Source organism: Aotus nancymaae, unplaced genomic scaffold, assembly GCF_030222135.1.
Source record: "Aotus nancymaae isolate 86718 unplaced genomic scaffold, 86718_ANA_hifiasm-v0.15.2.pri h1tg000029l, whole genome shotgun sequence".
NCBI classification, from domain to species: Eukaryota; Metazoa; Chordata; class Mammalia; order Primates; family Aotidae; genus Aotus; species Aotus nancymaae.
This window is the reverse complement of record NW_026988442.1, coordinates 67,734,736-67,751,100: the sequence shown is the minus strand read 5'-3', so window position 1 is coordinate 67,751,100 and position 16,365 is coordinate 67,734,736. Positions and strand designations below refer to the sequence as shown.

The following is a 16,365-nucleotide window of genomic DNA, read 5'->3' as shown; positions in this document are numbered from 1 at the left end:
ATGCCCAAGATATCTATGTTTCTTGAGCATTGCTTCAAAATGCCTCTCGTGCTGTCACTAAACCTTTAACAACCCTGTTTCTATTGTGAGGGAAAAAGGAGAGTTTCCTGCCACTGCTGGACTGCAATGGAGAAATATGTTTGGCTAGATTTCTAGAAGTCAAAAGTATTATTCCACAAAAAAAGATGTTAATTAGTCCATAATGAGGCTGAAATGCTCATATTATTAATGGCACTACAGAACCCATCTGTAATTCATATAACATTGTTGCAGATAGTTAATTCACAAATGCACTCATAAATCGTAGATTGACGGTACTAGAAAATAGCTTAAAAAATGTCAGGACAGATTAGTGTAGTGTATGGACTTCAAAGAAATGGGTTTTTTGTTTGTTTTATGAGACAGAGTCTCACTCTGTCACCCAGGCTGAATGCAGTAGCACAATCATAGCTCATTGCAGCCTCAAATTCCTGGGCTCAAGAAATCCTCCCACTTCAACCTCCCAAGTAGCTGGGACTACAGGTGTGCATCATCACCCCTGGCTATTTTTTTTTTTTTTTTTTGGTAGAGATGGGGTCTGGCTATGTTGATCGGGTTGGACTCGAATTCCTGGGCTTAAGCAATCCTCCTGCCTCTTCTGAAAAATAGAGTCACTACAACCCTGAAGTAATGTGCCATGGTGAACGGCTGCGAAACCGCATGTATACCTCACAAACTACGGAGTGGTATCAAGCACAAATAGCCTGAAAAGAATGACCATTAACCATATTTCAATTTGGCATAGCAACCACACAGGTAGCATCCATTTTAAAAACAAAAACCTTCTTACCCTATGAATATTTGGAAAATGTCATAGTAGTCCACTAATACATTCCTATAAGCAGAAAAAGAGACCAGAGGCATGTGAAGTCCGTATTCCAAAGGAATACTCAAAAGACTAAAACTTTAGAACTTTGTTCATTTGATGAATCTAGACTTCTTCCCTTAAAGAAACAGTTTTCCATCTCTTTAGTCAGGACCGCTTTGTGTTGTTAAAAAATTACTGAGTACTCCCAAGAGCTTTTGTATATGTGGCTTATAATTAACAACATTCACCATTTTAGAAATTAAATTAGAAAAAGTTAAAGTATTTATCAATTTATTTTAAAAATTTAATAAGATAACATATGCAATAAGACAACATGTTTTAGGAAAAACTATTGCTTTCAAAAACAGAAAAAAGCTTTGTGTGAAAAATTATGTTGTTATAAAAGCTTTGCAAATTTCTTTCATGCCTAGCTTAACAGAAAACAGCTGGATTCTCAGATCATTGTCTACATTCAATCTGTTGTGCTATGTTGTTTTGATTGAACTACATGAAAAAAAATTGCCTCACACAAATATGTAGTGAGAGAAAGAGAAGTATACGTATTAATAGTCCAATCGGATAACTGTTGATGTTATTTTTTGATACTACACCAAAACTTGACAAGTAGGAGTTTTTTAAGGGTTAGTCAAAATATGGAATCTCATACACGTGAATTCTTGTATTCCAGTACTTGCTTTTTGAAAAGATCTTTTACCCATAATTTTGTAACACTGGTCACTTTGAAAATATTGGCTCATTGAGATATGTAGATATTACAAATATTCACAAAATTCATCATACAATAACAAAAACTCACATTCATTAAAATCACCACCCATCTCATCAGGAAAGTCTGTTAAGTACTGGGAAGCTGACAATGGCACAGCAGGTAACACAAGTTTTCTAAAATTTTAATTTTCACTTCAAAGTTTGAATTTTATCATTGGCGACAATACTGTCAGTTGTTTTCCTTGAAGTGACAGGCTCACTTTGTTCATTTTCAAGAAAATGACTGCCAAATTTCTAAGTCTAAATAATCACAGTTTGTCTGGTATTCATTCTTTCAAGTAAAAACGATGTTTCATGCAAAATTTGGCTAGTTTCACTAGCAACTCAAAAAAAATCACATACAGATTTTTCCTCTAGACGGGCAATGTACTCTGGATATGCAGCAGAAATGCATTTTGTATATTTCCTATTTCTTCACACCAAATATTAAAAACAATGTATACTTAAAGATCAAAATTTAATAAATTAGCAATTGTTATCACTTCATTAAGGACATTCTTAAGTGAAAGTGGCTTTTTCTTTTTTTTGGTGAATGCACAGCTGTGAAGAATATCATGATTACTAGTAGAGTTTGATCCTACTGCCATTTAATTTCTAGGATGCCTAGTTTCATCCATCATTGCTTTTTATACCAGCAGGACAAATGTCAAAGCAGCAGAAAAGGCAAAAAGTTATTGTTACTATGGTAATAATTTTTACCTCATGGACACTCCTGAAAGGGTCTCAGATATTCCCGGTGATCTGTACACCACAATTTGTGAACTGTTATCTTAAGGAAACACTAAGAGCTATAAATAAGTAAGTCACCATCCCCAAATCCATAATGAATATCCCCCATATAATATACTAAACATCTACATGAATTCTTGAACTCAAAATTGGTCTAATTTGTTCATATAAATAATAGCAATTAATATTTAGTGAGCATTTACATGTATAATCTTATTTAATCCTCATACTAAACCTATTAGTTAGCTGCATACTTATGCCACAGATAAGGAATCTCATGATGAAGAAAGGTGAAGTTACTTGTCTAAAGTCACAATATTCATTATTTATTGGATTCAGGCATAACCAAGTATTTTGCATACCTTCCTCTTAAGTCTTCACAACCACCTTTTTATTATCCTTATTACCCCTTATTGTTCTTTACATCTCTATTCTTTAAATCTTCATTACTAATTTTACAGATTAAAACTTTGAATCAAATAGGTAAAGTATCCTGCCCAACGTTACCCAAGTGGAAAGTGATGAATCATCGATACACAAGTCTGTCTGACTCCAGAGTACAACACATACTCTGCCTTGCTATACCACACAGGAGTGTATTATTTGTATATAAATAGACTGATAACTACAAGAGTCTTCTATAGTTTTAAAGTCAATTGAGTAAGACCTCTATTTGGAAAGATTTTTACTAATTTGATCACCTCTGTCTTCAAAAAGTACAAAACCTACTTCCTTTTAAAATGATACACTTTAGACAGTTAATTCACACTATTTGAAAATGACAATAGAGTAATATAAATAAGTTACTAAAAAATATATATATATAATACTAAGAAAGACTAATGCCCTCATTTATATGAGAAAATTGAAACTCAGAGCAGTTACCAACTAACTCCCCGCAAAGGCTTGCTGCTCATAAATGGTACAGAGTCAAAATCAGTCTGGACTGACCGTGAAACCCAAAATCTGCAGTCACACTGCCTGCATACATTTAAGAAGGCCTCAAGAAATGACCTAGGAATTCCTCGCAAGGTCTGGATACAGAGCTTGCTGATACCATACTCACTTACTCAAGGTAATCAAGATATCAATTAACTTGTATCTTAAAGACCAAGAGGTGAAAAGGAAGATGGTGCACACTGAAAATAACGACCATGTTTTCAGGTGCTTTGAGAAAAGAAAAAAGTAAATTCACTTATAAGGTGTCAACACACATCTCTGTGGCTGAGACAAGCTTGCTTCTATTTAAAAAACAAAACAAAAAAAGCCTAGAATACAATGTCATCACACCTACACAGGCTCTCTACAGATTACACAACAGCTTTCAGATGCCAGGAGCCCAGGAATGCTGCAAACCTTAGTAATTTGCAGCAGATAATCATTTTCCTAAAACTCCAATCAATCCACAGAATTTCAAGTTAGGACCTATAAAGATTAGGCATCACGCCCCAACCTTTTGTTTCTATTTTAAGGGCCTACACTGCAAAAGTGCCGCTTAATATTTAAACCCAAAAAAGGGCAGAGAAGGAATCATGGTTTATCTATCCCAATTTGCTCAACTTTTAGGAATTATAAACATCCTGAGATTCGACAGAGGAGTGTGACTTTAATTTCAAAAGACTTGTATTCTTAAGGAGTCCCCACGCACGTTTGACAGGAAGGTGACAAAATGGAAGGCTGTGGTGTGCCACCTAAAACAGCAGGCAGTATGGGGGAGAGATGAGCAATTACACTCGTCAGAGAATACCACACTCTGAATTCCTATGTAGCAAAGAAAAAACAAAACTATAGAGCAACTTTACCTCCTTCTACCAATGATTCCTAACATGATCTAAAAGAATCACAATCTAGTAATGTAAAAGCAGCTGACAGATATATAGGAAAAGAAAAAAAAATCAAGATTGAGGTCATATCCCCTGACACGCATCATTTACACTAAAGATTCCCCGACTTATCTGAATTAATTTCATGTACCTCATTTCATTCAGATAATTGAAGTTTTCCTATTAGAGTTGTAAAGTGTTTACCTCCACATAATTAGTAAACTGTCCACTTAAAAATACCACTACAAAAATTACCACCCCCTCACCTCTACACATATACACATACTCCACTGCCATTAAAAGTGTAAGATTTTGGACTTCACAGGAAATTTAGTTCAAAAGTCCTCTTTAAAAAATCAGCACAAGAAATTCTACAAAAAAAGTTATGGTCATTACCTTTTTAATACAGAGTGTCTGCATTACTCGTTAAAGACATGGTAATTGGGGTGTTCAATACACGACTACTGTTCTGAAATCAAATTGAAGGTTTAGACTACTAAGAGTTTGACGACTTGCCTCAATACAATAACTGGGATCGTATAGAGAACAAAATCAAAGAGGTCTCTCTTTTTTATGAGTAGGCATTTAAGGGCCTTTTAATGAGAATTTACTCTTTAGTATATAATTACTATCAACAAAAATAGGGCCATTAAACTCACTTCTTCATAATAAAACTTCTAATTGTAAGAAATATAAGATAATAGATACATATTAATCAAATTCAAGAAAAACTGAAATGTCCAATGCCTTACAAGACAACAGAGTGAAAATAATGTACCTTTTCTTAATTAAATGCCCTGTCAGGTGACTGATGCCATTTTTTATATGGATAAGCCTATAATTTAAAGCAGCACACAGACTCTCTAGTACTAATTATGGCAATGAGATGTCTAAACTTCTGGAATGAATTTTAAACTTCTATATAAACACTGGCTTCCCACACTAATAACAGAACTTACTGTTAGGAGAAATTTATATCTAATCTGTATTTATCACCTGCTATGTGCCAGCACTGTGGAACTGGATAGATTCAGTCCCAACCCTGGGATACACATGGTCTAGAGGTAAAGACAAATAATGACCATGCTCAAGGAATGTGTAATAGATACCTGTGATGTTATTTTATATACACCCACAAAGAGAGAGAGAGAAAGATGAGAGATTCCATGTACAGTTCCTGGCTCGTAACTATCACAGCCCTTGATTCAGGCTTTTGGTATAATGTTAGGTGTGTCAGGCCTCAGGGGACAGCCTCTGACTTTCTCCTGGCCCAAGGCAGGATTCTAATTGCTTTTCCCACACTCCGCCCCCAACCCATAGAGGATCCCATACTATACCCTGGAGGAAAGAATGCTGTCATAAAGGTTCCACAATTCTAATCGCTTTTCCCACGCTCCGCCCCCAACCCATAGTGGATCCCATACTATACCCTGGAGGAAGGAATGCTATCATAGCCTCCACAAAAAAAAAAAAAAAAAAAACTTGGTTCAGAGAGCTTCCAGATAACTGAACACATGGAAGTTCCTGGAGAACAGTGCACTCAGAGATCACATGGAAGCTCTGTGCCCCTTCCTCCATATCCTGCCCCACACATCTCTTCATCTGGATCCTTTGCAATATCCATTATAATAAACAAGTAAATGTGTTTCCCTGAGTTCTGTAAGTCACTCTAGCAAATTAATTGAATCCAAAGATGGCATTGTGAGAACCGCAATACCTGATCAAATGAAAGCTCAAAACTAAAAGAAGAAAAAGGCACAAAATCAAACACTTGAAAATAATGAGCTACCATTGAACTGCATAAAAATCACCAATTTATTGGAGACACCCATAAGTGTCCCCACTAAGAAAGCAAAGAACCCAACAGCAGGCTAGTCAGAAAAGGCATTCTAACTCATGACTGGGTGAATACAGGGTGTCCTAGAGTCCCTGATACAAATGAAAAGTTGACCCTCAAAAAGTTCAAATTATAACAGCCATGGAGCCTAGATCTCAGTATCTAAGGGGTCAATCTGGTGAGTTCACGTGAGTCCAGAAAACAGTATCACAGGATCTCGGCTCTGAAAGACCCCAACCACCTACCTATGGACAAGAATGGGTCCCAGCTCCCTAAGGGTAGGGCAGATAGCAAGGAGAGGGAGATCAGGCTGTTAGGGTGCCTAAACAGGCTTAAGACAAGGTCCCAGTTCCACAAAGGACCTGGAATGCAAAAAGAAACCACGCAAGAAACATCAATTCTATGGACTACTTATCACTTACTAAGGAAAGACTGTGGAATGCCTTCTCTGGTTACTTTTTAAATACTCAAAAATATTATCATCTGTTTAAATGACTTGTGTGATCCTACAGTGTAGGGGAAAAGCACTAGATATGCTTACTAATTGTCTGATTCTATATCCTAACTCCATCTATAACTATTTTGAAATATTCTAGATGCTTCACACACAAGTTGTCATTATTTTAAAACTCCTTATGAGAAAAATGCTTTAAAAATGAAAATGTTGCAGGCAAACTGAGCACATCCCAAGGACATGGTGAGATAGCATATCTTTGTGAGCAATGGATGCTCAGGGCACCAGAATAATTCCAGATCCACCTACTCTGTAGGTGACAGAGGTCTTAAATATCTTCTGTCTGAGTGGAAGAGACTGATCTGGCAGTGGGTAGGCCAGGTAGACTAGGACTGACATCAGAACCAGCAATGATAGATGTGAGATGATTTGCTTCCTATAAATTAAACACCGTCCTACTCTACTGTACAACTGCTTTCAGTAATAATATTAGTAGAAAAAAAAAATGAACGCAGTTCAAAATGTCCCTATGAAGGCTATTATCCATATGACTCTACATGTTCAAATAGGAATCAGCCTATGGAATTGGCTCTGCATCTGCTCAGCCCAAATTTTACCCTGGCGATTCAAAGAATGGAGTGTTGGTTGGTACTTTCCAAAAGAAAAGCTTGAAATTTTTCCTCAATTTTTTAAAAAAATAACCAGGCCGAGCACAGAGGGTTCCCATCTGTAATCCCAGCACCTTGGGAAGCCAAGGCGGGAGATCGAGCCCTGCCTGGCCAATATGACGAAACCCAATCATTACTAAAAACACAAAAAATATTACCCAGCCATGGTGGTACATTCCTGTCATCCCAGCTACTCAGGAGGTTGAGGCAGGAGACTGCTTGAACTAGGGAGGCAGAGGCTGCAGTGAGCTGATATTACGCCATTGCAATCCAGCCTGGGTGACAGAGCAAACTCTGCCTCAAAAAAGTAAAAATAAAAAATAAAAGTTGGCCAGGCATGGTAGCTCATGCCTGTAATCCCAGCACTTTGGGAGGGCGAGGCAGACGGAATGCCTGAGCTCACGGATTCATGATCAGCTTGGGCAACATGGTGAAACCCCATCTCTACTAAAATGCAAAAAATTAGCCGGGCATGGCGGCACGTGCCTGTAGTCCCAGCTACTCAGGAGGCTGAGGCAGAGTAATTGCTTGAATCCGGGAGGCAGAGGTTGCAGTGAGTCAAGATAGCACCACTGCACTCCAGCCTGGGTGACAGAGTGAGACTCTGTCCCAAAAATAAATAAATAAATAAAAATAAAAAACACACTATCCTAATCGATTTAAAAAAGAAGAGGTAAGAATAAGAGAAAAAGAATTCACAGTGTTCTTTATGTAACACCAATAAGAAGCATAACATATCAAATACAAACTAAAGCTGTTTAAAATATCATTTAGGACAGTTTGCCAAGGTAGTCCAAACTCTGAAAGTCACATTCCTTACAAAAGTCTATATGCTGAAAAACATATCCCTGTAAAATGAAACCAAGATTGTAAAATGTGGCCTACGGTAACAATGAGAGGGTCACTCAATTCATACTGTCACACTTTGCTCTCGTGAAAACATTGTATTATTTTGACTCACCTAAGGTGTTCTATTCCCAAATTTAAGTCATGTTCTTTCCCAATATCAGAGTGACTAACATAAGTTAAAGAACAAAATTTACAGTGTTAAGTTTCCTCCCCCAATTTTTCTAAAGTATCTAACACCTGATACCTCAGAGTATCTAGTTCAACACAAAAAAGGAACTGAGTTATTTCAAGTTTACTATATCATGATTCAGGACTTCCAGGCACTGCTACCTTCAAAAATCAGATTAAGCCCAACAAGATCACAAGCATTTAAAGAGTACCCACTACACTTGACAACGACGAGTATACACAGATGAGTAAGACATGGCCGATCTTTCACGAAGCGCCTACCAGGAAAGTGCATACAGGCCAAGTATTTACTAAATGTCTACACTAAACACTGTGCTCTGGGATGCAAAAAATTCATCCCACCACAGTAAGAACTTCAGGACTCATGCATCCGAGCCTCACTTAGAAATGTGACACTGGGCATGTTTGAATTATATTATCAAAAGGATTTCCCTTCCTGACAGTCATGCATCACATAACAACATTTCAGTCAACAAGATATTGAATATACAACTGTGGTCCCGTAAGATTTTAATACCGTATTTTTACTAAATCTTTTCTAAGTTTAGGCATGTTTAGACACAGTATTCAGTATAGTAACATGTTGAACAGGGATGTATCCCAGGACAAATAAGCTATACCATATAGCCTGGGTGTGAAGTAGGCTACATCATGTAGGTTTGTGTGAGTATACTCTATGATGCACCCACAAGGATACATTTCTCAAAATATACCTCTGTCATTAAGTGACACATAACTATATCAAGGTTATATACACCATAACTCTAAGACTCTTAAAATACCAATCTGCTGGAAGTGATGTAGGCTATCTGAATCAAAAATATGAATCGATTATAAGGGAAAGATAATTACTAATTCAAAAAACTGGAAAGTAATGTTAAAACTGATAGAATGTAAATACTTCCTAACTATGAACAATTTATGGGATTTTAATCTAATGGGTTCAAATCATAAGTTGAGAAAAAATATTAAAATTTAGTAATTACTTGGTTTTTTTTTTTTTGAGAGGGAGTCTCACTCTCTGGCCCTGGCTGGCGTGCAATGCAGCAATCTCGGTTTACTGCAACCTCCGCCTCCCAGTTCAAGCGATTCTCCTGCCTCAGCCTACTGAGTAGCTGGAATTACAGGCAGGCACCATCACACCCGGCTAAATTTTGTATTTTTAGTACAGATGGGGTGTAACCATGTTGGCCAGGCTGGTCTCGAACTCACCACCTCATGACCCACCTGCCTCAGCCTCCCAAAGTGCTGGGATTACAAGCGTGAGCTACCGCGCCCAGCCAATTACTTGCCTTTTTAAGATACCATAATCAAACAAACTTTAGTATAAGAATAAAAGGGGTCTGAATTACCTAGTTAAGTGTTTAATTAAGGCAACTAGTTCTATTCGGCTCATACTAAATGTCATCAAGAAACTGTCTTTGATTCTCAATTTTTCTGTAAAATAATGGGATTGGAGTATACTGCAAGGTCCCTTACAAATCGAAAACTTTGTACTTCTGTGATGCATAAGATTAAAATGTCAACACAATTTTCAAATCAGGAGTAAAGAAGCCATCTTAACTTTGCAAACTGGTGATGTCAAAAAATTTACTATTTCCTACCTTATTGCAAGTATCATGCTTCAGATTTTACCTATTCATTGCTTTCAAGTACGTCAAAGAAAGTTTCTCGATTCAAGACGTACTCCTCTAACCCTCAATACCAAAACTGTTTCCATTAAATTCAGTACAGGATCCTAAGCAAAATGTATACCAAAAGGGAGTGGGAGCCGATCTAATCCAAGTCAGACCTGGAACGCACTAATTAAAATTCAGTATTTCACTTGGTATGTGGGTTCCTACATGAAACTCCTGTCATGGTTAAAGCTTAAGGTTAAACAAGTTAATAGAATCCAATAGAATGGTTCTATTGAATTGTACTGAACTTCTTTTTCAGTAGCTCCTTTACCTAACCACTATGTTAAGCTTTAAAATCAACTTCCGGGGTAGCACCAAATAACCAAGGTGAGCCACGGCAGCCAAGGGCTGCCAACTGAAATCCATCTCGCGTGGAAAATCTTCAACTCACGTTTTCCATTTCAAACTGCGATATGGGTGGAGGAAAAATTGTAAAAGCCTTCTTTTTGCACCTGCCATCACAGAGTCTCAAAGTAGTTAACTTAAGAATCTCAAGATAACCTAATGCCGCAGAGTTCTCAGAAGACTCTAAAAGTTGTATGTGTGAGAGAAGGCAAAAAACAACAATAAAAAAAATGCTTCGGGACTAAAGTATTAAATTTCGCTGCTGAATTACCAAGACTTAAATTCCGAAAACCTTTCCACCTGGACAGAATGGGACTGTCTGGATCACGATGAAAATGGGAAGTTACGTGCTTAATCCTCAGACAAGGGATGGAGGGGGGCACAGTGAGGTCTTCACACTTAGCTGGCAGAGAGGAGTGGGGCTCTGGGGAGGTCTCGAAACTGAGGGCGACCAGGAGCCAGACGCGAAGGTTACCCTCAAGAATGCCCGGGGCTCGCACTGCCAAGGGGCCAAGCGCCAGGCAGCCTGGTGGTCGGCGAGGCATCCCAGCCAACTCAGGCCAACCCCGGGCGCCCGGCCTCCCTTCTCCCGCGCGAGGGCGACGTGCCCCCACCCGTCCTCGCAGGCTGCGCGAGTAAGAAGCGGAGCGCCGGGCTGCGGAAAGCCGGCATGCACGAAGAGTAGGCATCAAGAAAATGCAATTCGAACCCCGCCAGTTTGCAGAAGGAACAAAACGCAACGGCCTAGACGCCGCATTCCGAGCGCGGGGCGGATCACGGCGCAGGGAGCGCAGCGCGTGCGCCCGGGAAGCGCTAGGCTCTCAGCTCCGCCTCCCCCACACCCCCCGCCCCCGGCTCCCCGCGCCGCAGCCTCCGCGGCTGCCCCTCTGGGAACTCCGCGCAGCGCGGCCCCGCGAGGCGGGCGCCGGGGAGGGGAGGGGCCGCGCTCCCCGCCTCCCTGCTGGCCCGCGCGGCTCCCCAGCCCGGAGCCTACTCACCTCCTCCTCCTCCTCCTTGTCTCTCCCTCCTGGCCACCGGCGCAGCCCAGCCGGCGACGCGCTGACGCCGTACCCCTCCCCCGCGGCCGCCGCGGCCGCCGCCGCCCCTCCCGACCCGCGGCCGCCGCGGCCTCCGGGCGCGTCAGGCGCTGGCCCCGCCCCTCGGGCCGCCCGCGCACTCGAGGCTCCGCCTCCCTGCGCAGCCCCGACTCTGCCGGCGCGGGGTCCCTAAGTCAGCGGCCGCTCCCGCCCGCGCGAGTAGCTCCGCCCCGGCCCGTGGGCTCGGTTGGTCGCACCTGCCTACTGTCCCCAGGCCTCGCTCCGCTCCCCACCTCCCTGCGCGCCCTTTCCCATCTCGTCAACACCCCGTCCGCCCCTTCAGCTTTTTCATACTCTTTCCCCAACCTCCTCGTTCCATTCTAAGCTCGCATAGTCACCTTCTCTTTCCTTCTGGAAGGTCTGTGCTGCTCACTAGGTCGACCTCGGCTTCCTTCCGCAGTTTTCCACCTGGCCCCTTGCATCTTCTTTCCCCGTCCTCTCCCCTGCCTGCTGGGGCCTCAGGGCCCCAGCGCGTTCCCGGCTCCCTTGCTGACTCCTCTACCTGCTCTGCAACCCGTACCTCCTCTACAACTGCTTTGCCGATGCGTCTTAATTTCCCTACCTCTGGACCCCCTCGGATCCCTCCTGGCAAGGCTTATGCTTTCCTTTAAGTCCATTTTTCGCGTCCTTTCGGTTCTGACTACTCCACACACTTCTGATGCAGTTTGAGTATTCAACAGCTGCATGTTCACGGTCCCACTTACACGAAGAGAGTCACATTGAATAATTAAAAATCACAAAGCAAAGTGACAACAGTGGAGACCATCGTTTGACTTGCATAATTCCAGCTATACTTTCCTTATGCACTAATATTCTTATTGCCACTTGAATTTCAAGGAATGGGATTTTCTATTGGGGCTTAAAATTCACAAATGTTGGATGTTTTTTCCCTGCGACCTAATTTCACTTCAGCTCTTTTATTTATAAAATACATAGAAGTCCTAGGTGTTCTTGTCTGTAAAGTGAAGAATGTGCCCCTTCCTCCTTTAAATGTCCGTCATTCTGAAGTAAAGGAATTTTTATATGGAAGAATGGCGTAGGTTAAATGAGTCTAGCGAAGGCAAAACATGCAAATATAACTGGATGTCTTGTTTATTAAGTAACTTCATTTTTGAAACTGCAACTTGGAAGAGTTAGGCTGTGATGCGGAAATGAGTTAAGAAACATACCAAAATAAAGGAAATTGATTAGGCCTTTGTAGTTATATCCAAAGTTGCGTTAAGTTATGTCAGTAAACATTCTTATCCTTAAATTGAAGCGTTGAAACTATCTTCCGTTCCAAACAAAATCCAGCTCTGTTTGGACATTCAAAGTTTAAAACCATTGTTGAATTGAACAACAGCATTGTAAGCATTTGAAAGCCTAATAAACCATCTGTCCATCCACTTTCACACAAATTGAGAAACAGAAGTAAATGCCAAAACCTGAAAGTGAGTGTTCCTGACTACACATGAAACTAGTAAATCCTATTACACAGAATAAAGTACAAAATGCTCCTCCACTTACCATGGGGTTACTTCCCAATAAGCACAATGTAGGTTAAAAATACTGTAAGCCAAAATTGCATTTAATGCTAGCAATACAGCAGATGGTCCTTGACTTCCAATATTTTCAGCTTTAGGATGGTATGAAATATATATGCATTCAGTAGAAACTATAACCCTATCATAAGTCATAAGAAGCTCCTCAACTTACCATGGGGTTACATCCAGACAAGCCCATTGTAAAATGGAAAAATTCTAAATTGAACCACTATATCTGAAAAATCCCAAAGGTTATGGCTGTCATGTCATTGATTTGAAAATAGAATTTCATAATTTTATAATTAATCTGGTCCTTGAAATAATTGGGAGTCTAATCCTTTCATTTTAAAATGAAAAAAAAATTTTAAATCTTTTTAAATTTGATTAAGAACTGTAGCCCAGAGAGAGTAAGTTGTTTACCCAATATTACCCAGCTTCATTGGAAACAAAGCCAGGATTCAAACTCAGACTTTCTGTCTCACATACCTGCCAGCATCTGGCTCATATTAATAGTTAACACTTACATAAAGCTATTCAACATCAAAATTCTTTGACTTTGCAGCTTTGCCTGCATGGTCTGAGTGATGTATGAAATTGCACTTGGCACTAGCTAGGAAGGTATTTTTGTCAGAAGCTGTTTTGTCCCACTGGTTTCAAGGATTCCTGTTGCACAACTTTCATCTCAGTCAGGGTTCATCTGCAATTCTGGCCAGACCTCCTGAGGCATGAACCAATCAAATGCAGTCATCCTCAGTAGTGACAACGGCTGTGCCTAATTGTAAGAATTATTAAGTCCCTGTTGCCAAGAAAATTACAACGTCACTAGGGAGATAAAATATGAAACACAAAATGGTAATCCAACATTATTAATGAAGGATTCAATTGTAAATTTCCAATTTTAAACTGGAAAATAATACATGTAAACTGAGGGAAGACTTCTTAACAACAGAAAAGGACAAAAAAATGAAATTCAGAATTTAGGTTAATTTATAGAGGAAAAAGGTAAAGGAAATTGCTTAAAGGTGGTAAGAAGAAAATAGGCATATCAATAACAAGGAAAAGGTAGGAGATCCGCTGAGCTAAAACAGGAGATTCATTTCAGAAACAACAGAAAATTAGCTGAAATAATAGAGTAGGATCATTGATAAAGGGCCTAAATTTGAGCCTGAGATATTTATTCTAATAGGAAATAATCTGGGCGGACTTGGGATGGGGAGAGGAGGACAAGACAGGAAGACCATAGTTTTTCAGGTTCTGATGAAGCAAATAGAATTTATAAGAATATTTGGTCATAAATGCAACTAAGGAAAGACTTGGGTTCACTGCATATGTGTAGGAATCAAAGAAGAGAATGAAATCCAAGATGACTTTAGGATTATGGCAAGAGTCAATAACAGGATATAAAGACCTTGGCACCTTAGAGTTGGAAGATGATCAACACTCACTGGTACAGCCTCTGAGTTGATAGACAATGAAGCCAGACATTTTCCCAAGATAGATCCTCATCATCACAACCTCATTCCAGAAAACTGTAGTTTACTGTTTAAATAGAATCAGAAGGTAAAAAAGGAAACTCTCCCTTGTTCCTGTTCCTGCTGGTGTTTTATGGTCAGCTTATTTTTATTTCTACTTTAGCCCCACTGATACAAAAGTGCTCAGTAATATAGTACATAATATTACAGGAGGGAATAAATCAATAAGTGTTTGTTAAATAAGTACCAAATGCATTCCAGTATGTTTCTACTCAGAACTCTACAAGCTGTGGAAGCCTAGAAAAGTACAAAAAGGAAGAGCCTCCGATGAAGAACACTTACAATCTGGTTGAAGAAAAAATTTCAATGCACCTGACATGATAGAGAGTAGATTCCATGGACAATGAGAACAACATGTGTGAACTGGATGGTATGTTTATATAGAAACGTGGAAAAATACTGTCGAATGGATTGGAAGTGTTAACGATCTATGAAGTTCATTATTCAACACATTTTTATTAATCTTTAAGCACCATTCTAGGTATTAGAGGTAAGGCAGTAAAATAAAAAGCTCCTGTTCCTATTGAGGTTACATTCTGTTCAGGAGAGACAGAGAAGAACAAGCAGATATACAACTATAAGAGTAACAAGTGCTCTGAAGAAAATAAAGTGCAAAGCTGTCAGAATGCATGTGAAGGGAGTAGGACTGACCTTTCTGAGGAACACTTAAACTACCACTTGAATGAAAGAAACAACCAGTCACGGATGATCCAGAGAAGAATAATAGGTAGATAGTAAGCCAGTGTAGAGCCCTAAGAAGGGGTCAAACTTTGTGCATTTGACACCATAAAAAAGCCATGTGTGTCTGGAGTGTATGGAACTAGGAGTGACGCGAAGAAAAGGAAGCAGGGGAGGTAAGTAAGGCCTTTTGGGTAAGAAGGGATTTTGAGGTCAAGTTAAAATATGGATATTTGGGCCAGGCATGGTGGCTCACGCCTGTAATCCCAGTACTTTGGGAGGCCGAGGTGGGCGGATCCCCTGAGGTCAGGAGTTCGAGACCAGCCTTGCCAACACGGTGATACCCCATCTCTACAAAAACACAAAAGTTATCTGGGCATGATGGCGCACACCTGTAATCCCAGCTATTAGGGAGGCTGAGGCAGGAGAATTGCTTGAACCTGGGAGGCGGAGGTTGCAGTGAGCCAAGATCGCAATGTTGCACTCCAGCCTGGGCAACAGAGCGAGACTCTGTCTGAAAAAAAAAAAACTCGATAGATAGATAGATAGATAGATAGATAGATAGATAGATAGATAGATAATTTGGAAGATTAGTCATTTTGGCATTCTGGATTTGAGGAAGGAGAGATTAGCACCTGGAAGACCAGATGGAAGCCTGCATGATAATCCAGGCAGGAGGTGATGTGAGATAAGCAAGGTTGATGGCAGGGCTAGCAAGGAAGATGAAAATGTCAAGATTGAGTATTGGGTATTTCAGAGGGGTGGTAGGCAATATTAGTTGGAAAGAGTCCATAGTGTCAAATGTAGCAGAAAGGTCAAGAAGAATATGCATGAAAGAAAAGCTAGTATACTTAGCAACAAGATGTCACATGTGAACTCCAAGAGAAGAGTTTCCATAGAATGAGAAGGTAAGAAGTAAGGAAAGGGAGGCAGTCAACTTTCTGACTATACAAACCAGTACAACTCAAAGTGTGCAAAGGATATGTGTATTTTATTTGCCTTTTAAGGCCGTTTATATTTTGGAATACTATTGAGTTTTAAAATCCATTTAAATACTCCCATCAGGTCTAATTTTTTGTCTCCATACTGAGGGGAAAACAAATATATTTGAGACATATCTGATATGCTTTTCTGGACCAAAAAGCAGTGACATCAATGACTCCTTGCTCTAAAGGTAATTACAGAAAGTTCACTTTTATTCCTGAGATATGGCAAGAACCTAACAGTAGAAACACTGTGGAAAATGTATCATATCAGTTATGGCTCAATTTTTGCCATCTTTTAAGTCTAAACCATGAAGGCTGTGGGTTGGACCTTGGATACATT

The 16,365-nt window shown here is 40.0% G+C and overlaps 1 protein-coding gene across 1 annotated transcript in view; it reads right to left on the bottom strand.

Annotated features, from left to right (window-relative positions):
* The window catches only part of GTDC1 (glycosyltransferase like domain containing 1), a 406,979-nt gene extending 395,715 nt beyond the window's left edge, over window positions 1-11,264 (bottom strand). Inside the window, 1 exon segment of the mRNA XM_064382799.1 lies at window positions 11,208-11,264. The gene's annotated coding sequence lies outside the window, so the exon portion shown is untranslated.
* Window positions 11,265-16,365: the final 5,101 nt, after the last annotated feature.